Source organism: Danio rerio, chromosome 5, assembly GCF_052040795.2.
Source record: "Danio rerio strain M-AB ecotype USA chromosome 5, GRCz13ab, whole genome shotgun sequence".
In the NCBI taxonomy this organism is placed as follows: Eukaryota; Metazoa; Chordata; class Actinopteri; order Cypriniformes; family Danionidae; genus Danio; species Danio rerio.
Window position 1 is genome coordinate 37492762 of NC_141025.1, and position 23739 is coordinate 37516500.

The 23739-nt window shown below is 34.4% G+C and overlaps 1 protein-coding gene across 1 annotated transcript in view; it reads right to left on the reverse strand.

Moving 5' to 3' along the window:
* efnb1 (ephrin-B1) overlaps window positions 1–23739 on the reverse strand; it is a 57533-nt gene that overhangs the window by 33656 nt on the left and 138 nt on the right.

A 23739-nucleotide genomic window follows, 5' to 3' on the forward strand; every position in this document is an offset into this window, starting at 1 on the left:
CAATCTGTTTTTGAACAAATCATTTGAGTCAGTGACTTAGTGATTCATTCATAAAGACACTTGCATTCTTTCTAGATGAATCTACGTTTTTGAATTATTTGAATTAATGATTCAATAAATAGCTTGTTGTTGACAACTACTAGATGTATTAGTGTCATTTATTTAGTCACAGCAATCCTAAATCAGCCAATTTGGCAGTATAAATCATACTTTTCACAATACCGTTTAATTACTTAAGTCAAAAATATCCCACAAAATATTAAACAATCATTTTTTGTCATTGTTGTCAATACTGGCTAATCCTAGAACAAGAGTCATGTGACACTGGAAAAAACAATTATAATTACTGCAATCTACATTAACTGCCTACAGGAAGTTAAGCAGCTTAAATCCATGTGTATGTGAGTCTGTCATATGTTTGTGCTTAGCGTGTTTGGGTTAGTTCAGACAATTACTGCTAAACTCTTTATTTGTAACACTTTTAAATAAAATTTTACTGAATTGAGTGAGGAAATTTGAGCTTTTCTATAAAAAAAAATAAAAACATTTTCAAATATTTGCTAAAAAAAAAAAAAAAAAAAAAAAATATATATATATATATATATATATATATATATATATATATATATATATATATATATATATATATGTGTGTGTGTATATATTAATAGTTTTCAAATATATCAATAGTTTTACTAATTATTTCATCAAATAATTGTTTGAGATTTTATAAAAATGATTAAAAAACATTACTCTTTTTGGAAAAAAAAAGTAAAACTTATGAAGAAGCTGCTATGATTAATAATATATTTAAAATTAAAATATCGTGTTATTATTAAAAATGTAAAACTATAGTATACATTCAAGAGCAAAACCGATACTAAAGTGAGTTTGACCAGACTCACTAATGATAATCTTGCATTTTAAATCAAACATTTAGCTTTTGAATCCTGTAGTAGTAAGCGATCAGCCTTGAGATGAATGATTTCAGTTAAATTATGTGACAGATCTGAGGCGTTGACATGCGGAATCCCAGAATATGTCAGTGTGCGCGTGAGAGAATAAGAGATTTGCATGACTGAAGGAGTTTTGCAGGGTTAAACTCTTTGTGTGACATTTGCCTCCTCTGTCTGCGGCCTCTCCTCTGTTCCTGTCTATCCCTTTCTTTTATCCCTCTGTTTCCAGATCTCTCTTTTCATCCCTCTCTTTTTTCCTCCATCAATGAAGATGTCAAACCCGTGCCCTTCCTCTGACGGCCGGCTATGACTGAACAAATCAGAAACAGAAAGGGAAAGCGAGCGAGGAGGAGGAGGAATCTGACCTCCTCAACTTTGAAGAAAAGACTTCATCACTTCCTGTCAAATCAGCAGCTGCTGCAGACGGAGAATTTCAGAAGCAGGACCTGAGAGGGATTGTTTGCTAGTCTGTGTGTGTATTGGAAGCTCAAAGACATTCAATAATAGGCAGTTCGCTATGTAAAGCACACACACGCAGTGCCAATATGGAAAAGATCTCACCAGCAAATTTATAACCATTTAGACTAACGCTTCCGTTTCCTAAAGGAAGTAAATTAGTTTGAAGACAATCGGTGTTCAATTTCTTGTTTTCATTCGATGTTTGTTAACTTTGGTAGAAAAATATACATTTACATAAAATAGTAATTAAAACATACAAAAGTCCAAGTGAACATTCAAAAAAGCCTTCATTGAAGTGGCTGTTGTAAAAAAAAGTAATAATAATAAACAAAACACATCACTGTGCTGCTTTTTTAAATAATAGCCATGTCAATAAATAATTTTTATCCTTTTCACTTACTTTTCAAGTGCCTTGGACTTCTGATTTTTGTGTATCTTTATAAAACCAACTGAGCCTGGTATCTTTCAGCATTTTTTTCCTTTACTTTCATCAATTGGTGAAGTTTTGTTCCTTGCCACTGGCTTGCTTGGTTTAGGACTTGTGGAGCTGTGCATCAATGCATTTGCTCTTCAGTGGTTGGACTTTCAGCAGTGAAAATTAAGCCAAAATGAACTGAACTAAACTGAACTTCGACTTTGAAAACTGGACTGACACTGTTTTAATTTACTTAAACTTCTATTTTAAGCTGCTTTGACACAATCTACATTGTAAACCACTATAGAAATAAACAGGAATTGAATTGAATGAAACCCTTCTCCAAAGAGCACTCATACAGTTGAAGTCAGAATTATTAGCCCTCCTTTCAATTTCTTTTCCTTTGTAAAAAAAAAATTCCAAATGGTGTTTAACAGAGCAAGGAATTTTTCACAATAGTTACTATAATATTTTTTCTTCTGGAGAAAGTCCTTTTATTTTGGCTAGAATAAAAGCAGTTTTAATAATAAAAAAAAAAAACATTTTAAGATCAATATTTTCAGCCACCTTAAGCTATATTCTTTTCGATAGTGTACAGAACAAACCATCGCCTTGTAACAATTTGCCTAATTACCCCAACTTGCCTAGTTAACCTATTTAACCTAGTTACGCCATTAAATTGATCTTTAAGCTGAATACTAACATCTTGCAAAATATGTAGTAAAATATTATAATTTACTGTTATCAGTGCAAAGATAAAATAAATCAGTTATTAGAGCTGAGTTATTAAAACTATTATTTTAAGAAATATGTTGGAAAAATGTTCTTTCTGATAAACAGAAATGGGGGAAGAAAATATACAAGGGGTGTATTAATTTAGAAGGGCTAATAATTCTGACTTCAACTGTACATCAATTACCCCTGAAGCACTTTCTGTTTAATTTTGTAGTTATTAAAATGTATTTTAGGTTTATATATGCATTTTGTTGGATAATTTAAATCACTTTATGACTCAATAGTATTATATTAGGCATAACAGATTTATTAATGTCAATTATGGACCCTTTCGAATGACAAAAAACGAATTACCGCTTCTGTGAGGCATTTCAAATGAAGCGTCTATGGGACAGAACAGTAAATCTGACATTCTCTCCTCTGATTGCCGTTATCAGTCTCACACATTTTTTTCCTTTTTCTGAAAGTCTTAATAACACGTCGTAGAGTTTATTATTATTATTATTATTATTTGAGCAAATAAAACTGTACAAAAACTATTTGTTGTACTCTCCCATTCAATGCACTCTAAGTTTTCCCAACTATGACGACTTCTGCTACTGAGAAACCCGCACATGTGAAAAGGGTCTATTGAACCTTTCAGAATTATAACATAATTCTCCTTATTATTTGTAAAAGTTACTGTTTTTATTTTGGTGTTATTGAGTAACGTGTAGTTGTTATTAATAGTTTAAACTGTAATTTTGTTTTAAGTTTGTCGTTTTACTAGTTTTTGTTTTTATTTAATATGTCTGTATAGTTTATATAAAAACATACATTTTATATTATTACCTTTTTGGTAAGTTTTAATTATATTTTAGTTTTATGAATTTAGTTTAGTTTTAGTTAACTGTACATTTAAATCTTGATTTAAACTCTAAATTTTAATTACAAATTTTTATAATTCTTATTAGATTTACGCATTGTGATATATATATATATATATATATATATATATATATATATATATATATATATATATATATATATATATATATATATATATATATATATGGTTTATATTTGATTAAAATATATATATATATTTGATTATATATATATATATATATATATATGGTTTATATTTGATTAAAATATATATATATATTTGATTATATATATATATATATATATATATATATATATATATATATATATATATATATATATATATAGATATATATATATATATATATATATATATATATATATATATATATATATAAATTCACAATAACCAAATTAAAGGAAGACAGAGATAATAAAAAATGCCATTTCCTGCTTAAAATTGAATTAAATCAGTAGCACTTTAGAGAGTGGGGGAGATGTCTTAATTCAAATTGTAAATGTAATTATCCACACACACATACACACACACACACACACATACACACATACTTCAGTTTCTGTGCACTGTGTGAAACAGAGTTAGACCCACACACACACACACACGCACACACACACTCAATAAGAGGCCTCCTCGCTTTTTAAACAAGTGAACACGGGATTAGACCAGGACTGAATGGCACCAATTAAATACTGAATACAGCAGCCATGCAAATCAGCCTCATTCAAGAGGGAGAGAGAGGGAAAGAGAGAGAGAGACATAGACACAGACACCTCTTAACACACAAGCCTGCATTCTGAGAACGGCTGTAATCACATGTCTTGGCATTACGTCTAACCTCCACAATGGACCAACAACAACGGCAACCCATAAACGCACGGCACACACGCTTTTTTCACATTTCCAGACTGGAAAGTTTGATTTTATTTTAGGTGTGTGACATATCCAAGCGGAAAACGCTGTCACCTATCATTCATTAAAGACACACACACATACAGAGACGCGGGGTGTATGTATAGAGTGTGGTGGTCATGTGATTGTCCACTCTCAAGGCAGAGCTCCTACAAGTGGCTCTTTGTCTGTGTGAGAGAGAAAGCGAGAGAGCGAGCACGACAGCTTACACATATCCCACTCACAATAACAACTGCACACACACTCAAAAACAGACTGAGCCTTGGGCATCTCGTTGAGAATGAGAGAAATGAGTGAATGGAGTCTAAGAGAGATGAGGAATCTCCATAGCAGAGCCCTCCCTCCATCCTCATTAATTCTCTCTCTCTCTCACACACACACACACACACACACACACACACATACTGAATAAACTTTCTGCTGTTTAGGAGGAAAAAACTGAACAAGAGTTTATTCAAAATGCATGCGCTACTTTATTTATATAGACTTTTTTATAAATGAATGCACATCTGAATGTACCAAAACTGAGGCTGTCAAATTTAACTCATTTATTGAGGGAAAATACGCCCAGAAAAAAAATAGTTAAGCAGGAACACACACACACACACACACACACATAGTGAGTTTGTTGGCTTTTCATATTGTAAACTGTATACTCCATCAGAGAAGTTTTATATTTAAAAAGCTATGCTAAAATTGTGTTTTTATCATATATTTTCCTCATGGAGACTACAAAAATGTCTTGACAATTAAGATTAAATTAAAACGTGTAATTCCAAGACAATGTCCTAGTAATATTTGTTTTAAATATGTTTAATTAATTCAACTGTGTTAAGTGAAATCGTAAAATGGATTCAGTTTAACGACAATTTAAACAAAGTTACATTATTAGAAATCTACTTTTACTTTTTTCTCAAATTACATTTTATGTAGGTGGTCATATCCTGTTCAAATTAAAAGTATGGAAGTGTTTAATTTATTTGTTGTTAAAATTTAAGGTTTAAAATATTATTATTCACTTTAAGTGTATTGTTAATATACAGTTAAAGTCAGAATTATTAGCCTACCCTGTTTATTTTCTCCCAATTTTTGTTTAACAGAGGGAAGATTTTTTCAACACATTTCTAAATATAATAGTTTTAATAACTCATCACTAATGACTGACTTATTTTATCTTTGCCATGATGACAGTAAATAATATTTGACTAGATATTTCTCAAGACACTTCTATATAGCTTAAAGTGACATTTAAAGGCATAACTAGGCAGGTTAGGGTAATTAGACAAAATATTGCATGGTGATGGTTTGTTCTGTAGACTATAGACAAAATATAGCTTAAAGGGGCAACTAATTTCGAACTTTAAATGTTTAACTGCTTTTATTCTAGCCGAAATAAAACAAATGAGACTTTCGCCAGAAGAAAAAAATATTATCAGACATACTGTAAAAATGTCCTTGCTCTGTTAAACATCATTTGCGAAATATTTAACAATATATTTATATATTCAGCGTGGGGCTAAAAACTCTGACTTTAACTGTGCATCCTCATGTTTTTATTTATTATTTGTCACAATTTTGTCAACCAAACATTTCTTTTGATGGTCTATAACAGTTTCTGTGTGTACATGTTGTAGTTATAGTTATGATAAAATGCTGCTGAAGCAACTCTCAGAGCAGCTCTGGATATGAAGGTTATGGGTTCATATTTTATAATATAAAAATATATATTTTAATAGTAATATATTTTAGCAGTTTCTTTTTTTGTGATTCACAGGTTTTCTTTTTCTTTTCATGTGTTGTTATGTATTGTGTTATGGGACCTTGATCACTCTCCTGTCGACTTTTGATGTTGAACAGTGACTTTTATTGACATTTTAAAACAATATATTATATAAGAAACAATATAAAGAGGAATAAGTGTGTAAAATAGCAACAACAAAAAAAAGGTACTGCCAGGTTGTTACCTTTTTAGTAATATTATTTACAACACCAACCCAAGCAATATAACAATTTTATTCAAACTATTCAAAATGTCATTAAAATTAACTTTTTAAAAACTTTTTCAACATCAAATTTTATTTAAGGAAAGATCAAGGTCCCATATTGCAATTCACAAGCAGGGCTCCTAAAAATTTGAAATGCCTGGTAGCCCTCAGGCAGGCACTCTTCAGTTTTTGGAAACCCGAATAGAAAATACATCATATATTAAATTAAAACAGCGATGCAGTGGTGCAGCAGTGGCCAAGGTCACTAGTTCGAGCCTCGGCTGGGTCGGTGCTCCGCTTTCTGTCGCAGTCCAAAGACATGTGGTACAGATGAATTGGGTAGGCTAAATTGTTCTTAATGTATGTGTGTGAATGAGAGTGTATGGATGTTTCCAAGAGATGGGTGGCAGCTGGAAGGCCATCCGCTGTGTAAAACATATGCTAGATAAGTTGGTGGTTCATTCTGCTGTGGCGACCCCAGATTAATAAAGGAACTAAGCCGAAAAAAGAAAATAATTGAATTAATGAATTAAATTAAAACACGTAAGAGTGATGAGTGTTTGTGTACTTCAATGCTGCCAATTAAAAAACTGCATTATTTGAGATTTGTTTGTCTATATTGTGGCTTTTCTCAAGTAAAAAAGTGGACTTATTGCTGCCGTATCAGCGGCACAGCACATACATGATTATCATTATTTTGAGTGAACGTAAAGGCATTGAAATTTATTTTTACTCTCACTTGCCCTTTGGGCAGGTGGAGATAGATTCTGCGAGCACAGGAAAGCATAAATAAAAGAAAAACAACAACATGAATAACAAAACTGTTAATTCACAGGTATTTTTGCAGTGAGATATAGAAAACAGAAGTATGAAACCAAGCCAGTCATTCACACGAACATGCAGGCTTTGTCTACATTTTTTTAGTGGTGTAATATTCAGTCACATGATTTGATTATACAGCAATACTTTTGACTTATTCATAAAAAAATCTACAAATTTGTTGACGTTCCACATTTAACAGCTCGTTCTGTTTTTATTCTGCCCTGTTTTCCAAATCACAGTAATCAGAGGACCTTAAAAATTCCTGAGGCACATTCACTTAGGCTATCCGTCACAATGAAGACATATTGTAGACTGAAGCGTACCACCAAAAAAAATTAATTGTATTTCTGATACAATTAAAAGCAGAATTTACTATATAGAACCAGTGGCTTTAGTGAAACTTTATTCTAGCACACAATTCTAATCTAGATATATAGGCTAATCCACTCCTATCCTTTCTGATAGGAACACAGAAAGCAAGTAAAGGGGATTTCTGGAAATTTCAACCCACAGGCAAAAGCTCAGAGGTTTTTTATCAGCGTCGGCCTTGGAGGAATATGATAACTCTCCATCACACGATCGGACAGAAGTACATTCTTCCACTTGACTCGTTTCCTGTTCTCCTCCTCCTCAATGTCTTTAGCTTCTGTTGTTCAGTCAGATTACTTTCACCAGTTCAAACAGGCTAAAGGTCGAGCTAAAGTTCCCTGTCGATCTGCAAATATACAGAATTCACAACAACTGGTCCACTTTGCTGTTTTTCGGTGTCATTTCCGGTCGCCCTGATCTTGGTGTTCGAAGGAAAAATCACCAGGGATCCCACAAAAGCACAACCCAACTATTTTTAGTTTGCAGTTCAGTACATTCTGCAGTTTTAGTGCACTGTGATGACAATACACTTGAAATATTGTGACGAGTTCTTTTTTTTTTTTTTTTTTTGGACTGCCATTCGAGTTTCTTGTGACATTTGATAGTTTCAGATCAAGTTTGCAGGAAGACATCTATATGACAAGTCTTCCCACAGTGCAAACAGAGTTCTTACATCTGTTCAGCCCTGACACTGACTTTAGCCACTGTACACTCGAAAAATGACTTGCCGCTTGTTCAAACTACTTATGTGAAATAAGTTGAAACAACACATTTTATGGACAACTAAATTGTTTATGTTCAATCCACTTGTAAAACAATTACATTAACTTAATAAGTTTGTGTTGGGACAGCATGGAGAAATTGTGTGGATCCCGGCATTTTTTTTACAGTGTAGACTATTCTTTTCCACAATATCACTCAATACTTGTTTAGTTTTTTATTTTGTTTTTTACAAAATCAATTAATTGTGCTAAAATACAAAAGAATGAGAGTGTTTAGGGAATAAATATTGTGACAAACAAGTATTACAGTATTGTAGTACTATATTACTCGAGTTTTAATAATTTACAAGCAACAACGATACAAATTTTACAAATACATTTTTACTATTACCTTTTTCAGACATTTTTAGTGCAAAACATGTCAGAAATTGACTTTGAGTAATAAGATAATATCCAAATTTGAATCCTTACCCTCACCGAAAAACTATACTAATAATAAATAAATAAATAAATAAATAAATAAATAAATAAATAAATAATAATTAAATAATTTTAAAAAATAAGGACATAAATAATAAATAATAATTTTTAAAAATAAGGACATAAAATACATAATTATTTTACAAAAAGGCAGATTACATTTCTTTTGTCCAGGCTGAACTATTACCTTTTGTAAAAAAATTAAATAAAATAAAAAATAGTAAACATTTTTATTACCATGTTTTCTGATATAAACATTTATTAATTTCAGTCAATTTTAACCTAGTCCCCTGATTTTCTTAAGAAATTACATACATTTAATAAAATTTATTAAAGTCATAATACATTTAATTACATATTAGTTAACATTTTTCTGCATTTATGATATACTAAAAAAACTTTTGCTGCTTGTTCAAACTACATTTTTTTTTAAATTTGTTAAAACAATACAATTCTTAAGGTTTTTTGGGGACAACTTACATTTGTAAAAACGATTAAGTTAACTTGATTGATTTGTGCTGGGACAACATGAAGGAGTTGTGGGGAACCCAGCATTTTATAGTGTACACTGTTTACATACTTATGAAAATTATTATAAAACCTCGATATCTGCTCTGTCAACTCTCTTTTGAATATTTAAGTTAACAGTTCACAGTTCTAACTTCTAACAAGACTTTTATTTATAAAATACAATATGCAAATATATTGTATAAGAAATAAGAAGGTTTTTGAACTACCATCTCAAACAGTTTGTTTTTCAACCACTGTAAAAATGTCAATGCCTCATTTGTACTGAGTGGTAAAGTTCAGTACGAAATGGTCGGGCCATAAAATAACTTTGTTAAACTTTTTAGCAAGAGATCAAAATCCAATAATGCAGCTGAAGAATATGCAAATAAAAGCAAAACACCATAAATCGCACTATACGAAAAACTGTTAATTAACAGATATTATTTTACACTGTAGTCTTACATCTAGTTGAAAAGTTTTTTTTTTTTTTTTTTTTTTATCTGTCCTTCAAATAACTCATAATGGAAGTAGCTACTGTTGCTATCTTTTTTTTCAGCTTGAAATTTTTCAACTTCAAAGTGTCTCCTAATGGTGTCTTCTGCGTTATCTCTAAATAAACGACAAATTTAAACATTATATTTTGTTCTGTTTCTCAAAACCATACTAAAAATTACAGTGTTATTCATAACAGCAGATGAACATTCATTTATTTAATAACAGCCTTCATAACCAAATTAACATATCTTTTTTTTTTCTCTTTCTGAGCTCAAAATGCAATGGCATGAGAGTAGCAGTTGCTATGGCAGACAGTATATATATATAAGGTGAAAAAAGGGGAAAAAAGCCAGAAATGCTCATATTTACTCTGTCTCTCCTCTCTGTCAAAGTCTATCTCTCTCTCTCTCGTCTCGTCTTCCCTCAGACACACACACACACACACACATATTTGCTCTCCCACTCACTGTCAGGAGTATTGTGTTTGTCTGAGTGTGAGATGAAAGGTATGAATTCCTCCAGAGCTCCTCCAGGATACCACCGTTACACACACACACTCACACATACACACACACTTTGAGTATAATATGCATTTAATCGGTGTATGGGTGTATTTTTGAGTCACAAGACAGAGTAATGCAGAAACTGTTTTAGTGTGTATGTTTCTTTCTCACAGAATCTCACATTTCAGAGCAATTAAAGCAAATGCAAACACACACACACACACACAAACAGGTTATACTTGGCTGACAGCTCACTCAAACATGCCTGGGAGAAAACCCCAATCAAACACACACACATACACACAGAGAAGAAATTGTCATTTTACTAATAGTAATGTCGACACACACATAGTTATCTGTGACCGCATCGCTGATTGATATTTACACCTATGAGAAATATCGTAAGTGGTAAAAAGACACTCTTGAGAACGAAAACTAACCATAGAACAATGACAAGTTGTCATTAGACACTAAACAAATCTGTCATCACACTATTTGTGTGTGTGTGTGTGTGTGTGTATGTGTGTGTGTGTGTCTGTCTGTCATGGTAATGTGGAGAAGAATGAGTGAATGTACCTTGTGCCCTCATCTTACACAGAATATAAATAAACATAGTGGCTATGTTGGTAGCACATTTTGAGACTTAGTGGTTTTACATTTATTTAGTTGTATTTTAGTTGTAAAGTTGTTCATTCCTCAGTTTTTCTATTGTAGTTTTTTTATGTTAGCATTTAAAAAGCCAACTAATGCTATTTTGAACTGTTTGATAACTATTGTTAATGAAATATTAAGCAAATTTGGAAATTAAGATATATTTATTTTTCAAAATGTTCTCTCGTTTGTTGTTAGTGTTTTATTTTCCACTCCATTGTTGGAGTTTGGCTTTTACAAAATGTGCACTGTGCTCACTAGAGCTGTGTTTGCTTACACAAATAAAGTAAAACCTGTAATATACCATTATTGACACATTTTTTTACATTTTATCATAATTTATTCCTGTTTTTATCATGATTACTTCAGTGCTCAGTGTGAAATGATCTTTCTGAATCTGCTGTTTAAAACCATTAATATTGTCATCAGTTTTAAATTGATTATTAATTAAATAAAAAAAATTGTGTTGTGTTTTTAGTTAAACATTCTGAGTTGTATAATTTATATATTATAGCACTTCAATATAGTATATGTTATACAACTTTAACTTATGCATTAAATATAGTTCGAAAGCATTGTTAATTTCTAATTGATCTGTCCATGTTTGTCCATCATCTAATATGATATAATAAATAGACTTACTTGTTTGTATGTTTTTTTATACTCCAAGCCAATCGCATTTCAGGCTATTCACCTTGATCATAGTATGATTGTTTTAACCGTGGCGACTTTATTTCTAGTCAGCTTAATGTGTTGCGCTATTAATGAGAGGAGTTTTTTATTTTTATTTTCATTGCTATATTCAAAAAGTTGTAAATCCAGTTTTATTTGCTTTTATGTAAAAACTTTGATGTATTTTTTCCAGAACTCTCAAAAGTTCAAAAATAACGTCAGTTATCTAAATTTATTTTTATTTTCCATTTATCAAGAATAATATGAAAATACACATCCGTTCATCCCTTGATGCGATATTTGCAGTACCCAACAGGCCAAACATCCCAAGTTATCAGCAGATTTACAGTACAAAATTATTTATATGTATTTTATAAAATTAGGGCTGCATGATATTGGAAAATCTAACATTGCAATATTTTTTATTTTGCAATATATATCGTGATATGAAAAATTCATTAGATGACTTGAATAACTATTTGGAAAGAATTTAAAATTTGAGTGATTTAAGTGAAAAATTTGAGTGATTGGGATGATTCTGTATAGGAGTGCAGAAAAATATTATTCAATTTACAAGCATAGATAAATACAAAAAAAAAAAAAGATACTAATTAAATGAACTGCATTTTGTTGCAACCCAGGCTCATTCTGATTACGTACCCCTATATACATTTCTGGAGAGAACAAAATACATCCCTGGAGGTAATTTTATTCGTTTTTTTGTTTCTGCAAATCTGCCAGAGGCTGCTGTGTACGCTTTTTTAGATATCAAATTTCTCTTGTGAGTGCCATTCGCACCTGCTGTTCTTGCGAAAATCCATCAGAGGCCACTTGTCGACTAACTAACTGACCAACCAATCAACCCCCAACCAAACCAACCAAACCCACCCCCCACCGAGCCCTTCCCAAAAACCCAACCAATAGTACTTTTAAAAGCACAGATTTACCTGCCCACCCCTTCCCTAAACCCAATTGTTTTGAAAAGCAATCCAAAAAAAGAAAAGCCCCCTGATGTTTACCACGCTTTCAGATTTTACCACATTTTCACCTTGTTATTTACTTGTTTATTTTATTTTTTGGCTTCTGTTTTTGTCTAACCTGCTTTCTGAAACCGTTCCTCACTGAACTCAAACCCTGTCATCACAGTCAACTCCGCTCTGCAGTCCGCCAACATATGTGTCGAGCTACCGGACAAACGGATAACACCGGAAATGCCGTCCACATGCAGATAAACATTCAGCTGTTAAGCAAGAAAAGTAACGGTGTCATACCGCCCCATAGCGTTCGTTTTAAAGACAAAATGCAGCCATACATAGCTCTGGCTACATAAGTCGCGATCTCTAGAAACGTATATAGGGCTACGTTTTCAAAATGAGTCTATGCTACGTTACTGTTTTCCAAAAAAGTCGAACTGTATTCAGGTATACAATTATTAAAAAATCTAATGTAAAATATCACTGGATAGTCTTAGTTGTATAAACAGTTCAAACAAAATAATCGTTATTAAATTAAAAACAGCCCAATTTCCCATTTAAAACCTTCACAGTCACAGGCCTCAACATACACTTGCAAAATGATCCATTATAATCCAGATCACATTGCGATATCGATGCTAAAATGATATATTGTGCGGCGCTACATAAAATAGTCATCTTTTCAACAGGTTTTATTCATGAATCTCTGAGAACAGTCCTCACAAGCACACAGCCAAACCTGTAAACACACACATAGACAAACAAACTTCCTCTCTCTCTTTCTCATGTTTTATGAATTAGCCGTGTGTGTATGTGTGTGCGTCAAGTGTGTTTTCAGCATTGTTTTATAATTCGATTTTCCATTTGTTCTGTCCAGCTGCAGGCAGAGATCACTGTCTCACCAATAATGGCTCTAAACTCCTTCTCCCCTCCATTTTAAATAATAATGAGCCTTTAAAATGGCTGATTCAGACGTAGCCCTAAAAGCGGCTCCCTGACCAGTAAACAGCTTTCAGCCCCATCTATCTTTGGGGGCGTCCCGAGCCCGATATTCGGGTGTTTTCAAGCAAACCGAAGATCAGTGAGGAGAGTTTGATCTCCCGGTGTGCGTTCAGAAGTAAGTCTTCTAATGGCAGGTAACCCTAAGCAGCTTAGAACTGCAGTGCGAGAGATCTGTTCTCAGGTCAGCTGGAGCTAATAAAGGTTATTGTGACTTTAAACTGCATGCAGAGAGCGCTGAGCTCAGATCAGCTGGAGATGAAAGCAGGCTGGAGACTTCAGCTTCTCTGATGCTTTATAGCGGCATTTAGCTGACTGAAAGCGTGACCATTTCTCCGGACACACACACACACGCGCATGCACACACACGGGCAAGGAATGATGGGTTTAGTGAGTGTGATGGTCTGAGCTGTCGACTGGAAAGTGGATAAAAAGGATGGAGGAGCTTTGAACTCTAAAAGGGTGTGACTGATGGCCCGCTGTGTGTGTATGTGTGTGTGTGTGTATACGTAGCAGAATTTAAGCAGGTTTGGAGTTGCTAGACTTGCAATGCTTCTCTTTGTTTACAAGAGACTATAAATGTGTTAAGGGTAGATATATATGCCCATAATCCGCCAGTGTGTACTGTCACACGTACCCAAAAGAGAAAGCAAACAAGAGAGTGTGAACGCGCACACGGACAAGTGAAGGAGCAAACAGATTGCAAACTTCTTCTTAAAGAACGCTAATCATTTCCCACCTCATACCCTGTATGTTATGTGTGAGAAGTGTGACGGGCTTTACGAATATCTTAAGTCACTTTTTAGAGAACGTGACAGCTGCTGTACATAAAGCATGTGTGTTGTTACGGAGAGATACATTATGGACGGAGATCTTTCAAAAAAGGGTTTACTTGTGATGATACAGTGCTCCATTCCCTGTTTAAAAAGGGAGACAGAGCAACTGGTGTTTGACATCTGCTTTTTTTTTTCCTTCATACGTCTTGGTATTTGCATAATGGCTGATCGCAAGAAGGAGAAAGGAAACGGTTTGCTCCAGAGGGACAGGAATCCAGACAAAATATAATGATATATGCGAGCACACACCCCAAACCACAGCACTTTAGTGACTTTTATTTTGCAACCTCAATGTGACTCTTTTCACATTCTGGCTGTACTTTAGAGGTGGGAGTTAAAGAATAAATGTATGTATTTTTATGAGTTTGAATGACGTACAACATTAGATACTGTATGAATTAAGATGATAGATATAAACTATTTAACCTTTTATAGGGCACTCTTTGAAATACTGGAGTAGGGCTATGCAATTAATCAAAATCAAATCACATTTGGGATTTGAAACGTTGCAATTAGGTAATCGCAAGAGCCAGCGATATGGAATAAACAGTTGAAGTCAGAATTATTAGCACCCCTGTTTATTTTACTCCCCAATTTCTGTTAATTGGAGAGAAGTACACATTTCTAAACATTCATTTATTAATTTTCTTTTTGGCTTAGTCCCTTTATTAAACCGGGGTCGCCAAAGCGGAATGAACCGCCATCTTATCCAGCACATGTTTTAGGCAGCAGATGCCCTTCCAGCTGCAACCCATCTCTAAAAAACATTTCTAAACATAATAGTTTATATATACATAATAACTGATTTATTTTATCTTTGCCATGATGACAGTAAATAATACTGTACTAGATATTTTTCAAGACACTTCTATACAGCTTAAAGTGACATTTAAAGGCTTAACTAAGGCAATTAGGGTAACTAGGCAGAATGCGTAATAAGGCAAGTCATTGTATAATGGTTTGTTCTGTAGACAGTCGAAAAAAGGAGGTAATAATTTTGACCCTAAAATGGTTCATAAAAAATTAAAACTGCTTTTATTCTAGCCAAAATAAAACAAATGAGACTTTCTCCAGAAGAAAAAATATTTTCAGACATGCTGTGAAAATTTCCTTGCTCTGTTAAAAATCATTTGGGAAATATTTAATAAAAGAAAAAGAATCACAGGGGGCTAATAATTCTGCCCAATCAGAACTTTTCAATCTGCCTCTTATCAGCCTTGTTAGTATGCTGAGTCTTCTGTATTTTATTTATTTTTATTTTATTAATACAGGGACAATGTTTGACATGACATGTAGTTTCAGAGTTATAAAGCTAATTTGCATTTGTAGTCCCTGGGCAAATATAAAAGAATAGTACAATATACTGATAGTACAATATACTATACAACTGTTTTTTATCATTATTCTTTTGGTTTGTATAATAAGGTACATGATCTCCCTAATTTGTGTTGAACTTGTTTACAGAAAGGTAACTTTTAACGTTTAAAATTTAAAATTAATGTTTCTTTTTTTTAAACTAACCTAAGAAGCTACGATACAGATTTTTGAGCTGAAGCGTTACAACAAAATTAAATCTCAAATCAAATCACAATCACAATATCTGTCAAAAAATTGCAATTCAATATTTTCCCCAAATTGCACAGCTCTACCCTGGGGGTTATTACAAGACCTTTGAAATAAAGTTATCTTATTACATTTTTCACCTGGTAAAGGTGAATTACTACACTGTAAAACCCAACAATGAACTTTATCAAACGAAATGAGTGTAGTTAACTCAAAATTGACTGAAAGATAATTCTACTCATTTAAAAGAGTTTTGAAGTCAGTATTGAAGGTAATGAGTTAATTAAATACCTCATTGCTTCAACTTAAATAAGTTCACAGTACTCATATAGATTAGTTTTGAGTTGCCTTAACTTATTGAGTTTTACGCTACTCGGTTGGTTTGAGTTCTCTTCATTTATTGGGTTTTACTGTGCTCAAATATTTTCGTTTACTCAAATGGATTAAGTTCACAGCACTCATTAGGATTAGTTTTTGACCTAAATGGTTTGTTGCAATCGGTTTCCTCAAATGGTTTGAGTTACCTAAACCTTTTGGATTTTACATTGTAGATATTTTACAGTAAAACAAAAAACTCAATTTACAGCTCCAATATTTAATTCAAAAAGGTCAAAATATTGTTTAAAGGGCATTTATCTTATAAGATTCCACATGACAGCTTTGTTCCAAGAACAAAGACAAATTTAACTATATTGGCTCTCGAATATCCTTCAAAATGATGCATTCAAACCTGGTGTGTCCTGAGGCAGGACATTGTGAATGTTTAAAATGCAGAAATGATATTTGAGTGCTTGGTGGTGGGGAGGATTTTCTGGGAAAACTGTCTTAAATTTCAGCCTTTTACTCACACAAAGCTATCACATTGCTTGAGAAGCCTTGGAACGGTCGCATGAGTAAAAAGGGCTACCTTTAAAATGCTTTTGCCACTACTGGAGCCCGACAGTAAAAAAAAGTGTCTGCTTTCATTGTAGTTTGGACATTTGGTGTTAAAAAAGTTTATGTGTTCCAAAGAAGACTAAAAAAATCTTACAAGTCTGGGAGGTGAATAAATGACGTCTGAATTCCCATTGTAACCCTAGAAGTTAGGGCCTTGGGTAACGTAATGAAATCTCCTGAAATGGGCTCAAATATGGAACAATTGTGCCGTTTTAGTGGCATTGATTAAAAAGAATGGACAAAAGGGCATGTATAGTGAGACTGTTTACAAAAAAATTAAGGGATGTTTACAAAAATGTGCTATGGTGGTACCATGATGATATGGTGATGTTATCAGATGGTGATTTAATCTAATACTATATGTGGAGCAGGGCACTGAACATTCAACATTTTGCCATAAATTCTGACATAACCTTATATTAGGTTTACCGCCAAAAAAAAATAAATAAAAAAAATAAATAAATAAATAAGCAAATAAATAAATAAACAAAGCACATTTCTCAAATTATCTTTGTTTATCCCCATGCAGCATAAATAATATCTTACACAAATTGGAACAACACAAAGGTGTGTAAATAAAAACAGAATCGTAAATAATTATAAGACGTCACTGAAATCCCCCCAAAAGCCTGTCTGTTTACACATGACTACCCTAACTATCTAAATGAGGACATTCCAGCACAGACTTCCACTGTTTATAAACAAAGCTAATTATACTTTCAACAGACTAACCATAACCCCACACCCTAATATAAACCCTTTAGCCTTTTTACAATTAAAATAACAATAATAATTTACTTTAGGAATGGTTTTGACCTCTGAGGATGTCCTGGACCTCCCCAAAGGGAAGTTTTGACAAATATAGCAAACTTCTGGGGACAATTTCGTCCCCAAAGTACAACTAAGTAAACCCACCCCCCCAGCAGCTGCCACTGCTCCTCTTCCGTCGTGTGCTCCGACAGACCCTACAACTACAAACATTACAGTCCTTAAAACAACACGGGCGCTGGGCTCGGGGTGCGCCTGTGCGTGTGAGAGCCGTTTGAGGAGGCTGAGAGAGCCCAGCGGTCATGCTTGGTCAGGGACAGACAATGTGCGTTTGTTACTTAAGCACTGTTGTTAATGAAGCCCTCCACATGCGCGCACACATACACACACACACACGGATGTACAATAAAAATTAGGTTTCATGCCAGCCTCCCTCGCTCTCTCTCTGTCTGTGTTATATAATGACTTCAGAAATACGGTTTTAAGTTGCAAACTCAATCCCCGTTAAAATGTACACACTTTATAGTCGTGGCATAGTTAGACTAAGGATATGGCCTAACATTCGCAGTATGCAACTCACATACACACTTATATATACCCTGACAAACATCCACAACACCGTGAAATGCTATCAGCGACGGAACAAAAGCCACTTCACACACACTTCAGAGAGGAACAGGTCTGTTGTGGAAATGCCGGCTGAGACAGAGGGAAGTGTGTGTGTGTGTGTGAGTCTGCGTGAGTCCTCTCTTGCTGTTCAACATATTGAAACTCTGACAGAGTTAATCTCCTCACTGTCAACTCCTATTATAACACCACTGATCATGACATACACACACACTAACTCATGCATACACAAGTGCGCGCACACAATCAGGCGTACACACACGGAAGCGCACGCGGACACATGATTGAAAGTAACACAACTCTGAGAACAATTATTACCGCTGTGGATGGCTGAATATGTGCTCAAACATGTCCTGAAAGCTCCCGAACAGTTACGCACGTATCTGTGGAAATCCGTAACTTTGATCGCTGTTGAGACCAACAGGATCTCTTTACAGGTCAAAGGTCATTCATGTCTTTTCATTTCATCATAAGAGGATTCTTCAGACCCCCTACCCAAAAAAAAAGCTCTTTCAGAATTTTTGTATTTAAGAGGCGACGAGGCAGATGTATTCGCAACAGGTTGAACCCGCTCACAGAGACCGAAAGTTTAATGTAGCATGGGCCGGTATAAGATTCTGACCGTATGATAACCTTGAATAAATACATCAGGGTTTCACGGTATAGTGATTACTTCTCTAAAATATGAAATGTCTGGTAAAAAACAACAACTTTTTCCCCTTTGAGCACAAAATATACACGATATATTTTACTTTGAGAAACATTTAAAGTATTTTGGAGCAGTAAACATGTCAGGCTAATTAATTCAAATGAATCCTTGACTTCTGCTGTCTTCATTAGTTTCAAACACACATATTTCTTTACAATTAAAACAGCATCTTTTGATATCTTTTCTGCTGGAGATACTGTCCTAAAACAAAAAAATGTTAATAAAGAATCTTACAAATACCTTAATATTTTGGAGGTTTTAAAACCTTGACTTTTCCAAACCGCGGTATCCCTTACAAACGGTTACCATGCCCTGCCTACTCTACACTTCTCTTTCATTCGTTAATTATTTTTTAATGACAGCTCTTTGAGAAATCCATCATCATTACCTAACACACATCATTTAAAACCTGTATGACTTTCTACACTTCTAAGTATGCTTTTCTACACTGTAAAAAATGCTGGGTTCCACACAATTCCTTCATGTTGTCCCCACACAAATGGATTCAGTTAACTTAATAAGTTGATTGAACAAATTCATCTTCAATAAAACTCAACAATTGTGTTGATTAAGCTCATTTTAAGTAGTTTGAACAAGCAGCAAAAAACTTTTTTTTGTAAAGTCAGTGGGGTTTAAAACAACATTGGAGCCTAATAACTTAGGGCCCGTTTACACTATTACAATTTAGTTTTAACAGCATTTTAGAATAAAAATGATCCACACTGGCGTTTCTGACAGTGACGATGATGGCCATTTAAATATGTAGCTACATGACGCCTCAACATTTCTGGTGTCAGTTAAGTTGTTAATATCAAAATGAAAATAGGCAGTTCTTTATATCATGTTTTTATTTTATTGTTAAGATTAAGTGAAACAACCCAGCAGGGTGATGCAAATAACGTTATAAAGTACACTGTTCCCTTTGAAGACCTGTCCTCGGAAGTTTGTTTTCTATATCAAAGTGTCAATGTCTCACAAGAAATCTGAACTTAAGAGGAAATTATGCAAGACTGAACTTTGTGCACTTAATATTGAGGAAAAGCCCAAATCAGATAGACGAATATCTACAGCCACGCCTCAGTTTTGTCTTCGTTTTCCCCATCCACATTGACACAGAGAAGCAGTTTTTTAAAACCAAAATGGTCTCGTCAGCGTTTCCAAAATGCTTCGTTTTCGGGGCTTAAAAACTCCTGGGTAGTGTGGACGGAAGGCGAAATTTGTGTGTTTTAAAGTGAAAACATATTAGTGTGAACGGGGCCTAAAACTATATGAAAAAGGAGAAAGAAAATCAGTTTCCTTTTGAAGATTGGTGTTTAATTTTGTTTAAAACATTTTCAAAGAGTGTGCATGAGCTAAACAGGATGTTTAACTGCTGCTTTAGATGGTTATATGTGCACATAGAAGTTGCTGATTAAGACTAATTGTGCAGCACAAAGTGTTGGGTAAATGAACAAACCGGTACGCTTGAATGCACACTCACACACACATAAGTAAAGTACTTCAGTAGCATTTTTTGAGCTAATGAGAGACAGATTTCCAATTAGCTCCTCATCTCCTCCCTTAGCACTGGAAAAAGGCCAAAACACACAGGCACATTCATACATATATCATGGATTCCCCTCTTACTTTGTTCTTTTAAAAAAAGTCCAAAAGCGGAAAGAAATGGAGTTAATATGCAGTCGTTCACAAGAAAATTGTTTCTAAACAGCTAGAGTGTTTTCTTGATAAGCGAGTGGCTGGCAAGAACTTGAATGTGCTGAAATTATATTAATTTGCTGCTAGAAGAATTTGATGACGTAACTGGGAAGCGAAGCGAGTCCTTATTTTGTTGTTTGTGTGTGCGTCTGATTGGGTGTATAGTGTGTGTGACACATTAAGGGAATAAAATATAACCTGGAATCTCTGCCTCAATGTGATAATTGTCCCAATGATTAGCTACTTTATTCTCTGTCTGTCGCTTTCTCTCTATTCCCAGCAGACTCCACTTCTCTTTTCTTCCCTCAAGGCAGAGGAAGGGAGGGGAGGGGTGTCGCTTTTTACATTTTTCTCAGTCCAAATTATAGCTGTGAACCATGCAGATAGGAACAGAATTATACATCTGAAACCAGCAGTAAGTCTGTGCGTGAGCGCGTATGTGTAGTTGTGTCTAGAAGTAATTAAATTTACATAATTGTGTCAACAGAATAAATCAGTGAAGCTCTTGTTCCACCAAATGTTTCTTCCAGAGAAAACGCAGCGGTAGCTTCAGCGTTCAGTAAACTTTGCATTTTGCTGATATAAATATCAGAGTGCTGAGGGGTGGAGAACGCAGACAGAGTTATTTTTTTTCTTCTAATTTTACAGTCCTTCAATTATATTTTGCATTCAGTCTGAGAGAAGTCCGACCTAAGACACAAATGGCACATTATTATGGGAACGAGAGAGATATGTGTGTGTGTGTGTGTGTGTGTGTGTTACTACTGAGAGTCTGGTAAGAGGTTTAAAGGGTGACTTAGTGGTGGTGGACGCTCCCATATGTCCGCTACAGAGAGTGTGTTTGCCCAAGGCCCATATGTCTTTATGAGAGTGCTTAAGATAATCTTTGAGTTCAATGACTAATTCATCTACACAACTTATGTATATGTAGTTACTGTGCTGATTTGTAATGATATGTGGGATTGAGATATGCAGACGTGTCTCTTGTAAAACATTCACCATCAGTTACATCCAATTCCAATATTTTCTTCCTATAAACTTAACACACTTTATTATATATTTGCTTCATATTTGAGAGGATCTCTGAACCTGTGACTTAGTAATACACACAAGCTTGTGCACAGGTGCATACACACATTCTGTGAGCAAATAAACATTAACTAGTTAAAACAACATGCAGCAACTGTGGTAAAACAGACCAGGCCGGTTCGAGCATCTGCTGTGCCATGGAGCTCAAAGCTGCTTCAACGAGTAAAACAATCCACACACAGAGGGGCTCCGGCGACTGAGCTGAAGTTTTCTTCTCGCAGGACAAGAAGCTCAGATGTTGTTGGTTTTTAAGATCTCGTTAAGTGGTTTATCTCTGATATTAATATTGATTATTTTTGTATTATTATTTATTAACTCAATTATTTTTATATACTCCCATGTGCTTGCATGTCGCAAACAAATAGGCTACATATTTTATTCAGAGTTTTTTTTAAACTTGCAAATTGTAAATAGATAAATAAAGGAGAACTTTTAATATAATATGGGCCTATAAATTAGGGAGCAGTGTTTGAATATTTTAGTTTACGAAAAGTTTAGTTTAACTATTTTAGTTTATAAGTTTTTGAAATATAGTTTAAGTTGGCCTACAGGCTTAAATATCTTCAAATTTGATTTATTTGATTTTTAAGTCGTACATAACATTTTTGTTTGAGTGTAAATAAACAAAATACTTGTTAATCATTAGTTTTACCCAGGCAGATGACTGTTTTTCCACGTCCTCCTTCTTTACTCAGTTTACGCATGAGAACAGTAAAAATGGAAAAACAAAAACAACATAAATTTATGCTCATTCGCAATTTACGGTGCGGTTTTACATTTAAAGGCACAATTTATGTTTACGCGTCGCCCCTCGGGTTCTCACATGCTAAAGTTTTCGAGTTTTTCGTACATTTTTTACAAGCCCAGCCGAGAGACTCCTTAATTAAAATATTCCCCCCGAGATGAAAAACACATGTGCACTATTCCTGTCCCCCTGTTTACGCTCATAACTCAGCGGCTGTGTCTCAAACCCTTTGGAGCTGCCAAGCAAGAAGTCCCCAAAATGCAATTTGGATGCCCCAAATATGTTGTCAGGGTAGGCAGTTCATTAGGTTTTGAGACAGAGCCAGTGTCCCACACAAAAGAACAAAACAAAACCATCACATTCATCAACTAACAAGTCTAAATAATAATAACTCTTTTGGTTCATATATAAATCACTAAGCTTGGCTACATATGAGAGTACACCTACATAACTTTTTTAGCAAAAGCAACTCAAACAAAAAACATTCTTTATGATTCTGTTGAGTCAAGCTTGTGGCGTCCCCAGCCATTATTCAGGTTAAGTAAACATGTTGGACGCTCCCTTGAACGTTTTATGAGCAGCAATCAGGGAGATTTTATGAGCGTCTAGGAAACTCCTGCTTAAAAACCTATTAACTCTCTCGACACAACTCTGATTTGATCAATATGACAGACGCGAAGAGCCACCGGGCCGCCGGGATTAGGGCAGGCCGGTGGCGGAAAGTCAGCTCGTCTCTCATGGGAAAAGAGGAAAAGATGGACTAGCCGAGAATGATGAGAGAAAGAGTTTTCCTGCTAACCACAACAACACTAGACAGTAGCAGATTTATTTATTTCTCAATTCTTTTTAGAAGTCTCTAATGAAGGCCCGCGTCAAGGCCACACGCTACATTTATATTACGGAGAAGCCAAGACATTTACATTTCGATGTTTCCAATAAACATTTAACGAAGTTTAAGTAGCATAGCATTGCGGTCGATTTGACTAAGGGTTTTGCGAGTCGACGAGCAGCAGCGGTGGAGTCTCCTATATGACAGCTGTGCGTTATGTGTGATATATCCCGGGAGAGCGCGCGCCTGCACGGTCACTTCAGACTCGAGCTTCATGTCATCACGCCGGACAGCGAGTAACGGCGCTTTCAGGTCAACTACTCAAACTGTGTGTCAATTTCACAAGCGCTCCAAGTCAAATCTAAGACCGTAGGCTACATTTCTAGAGGACTTTAAA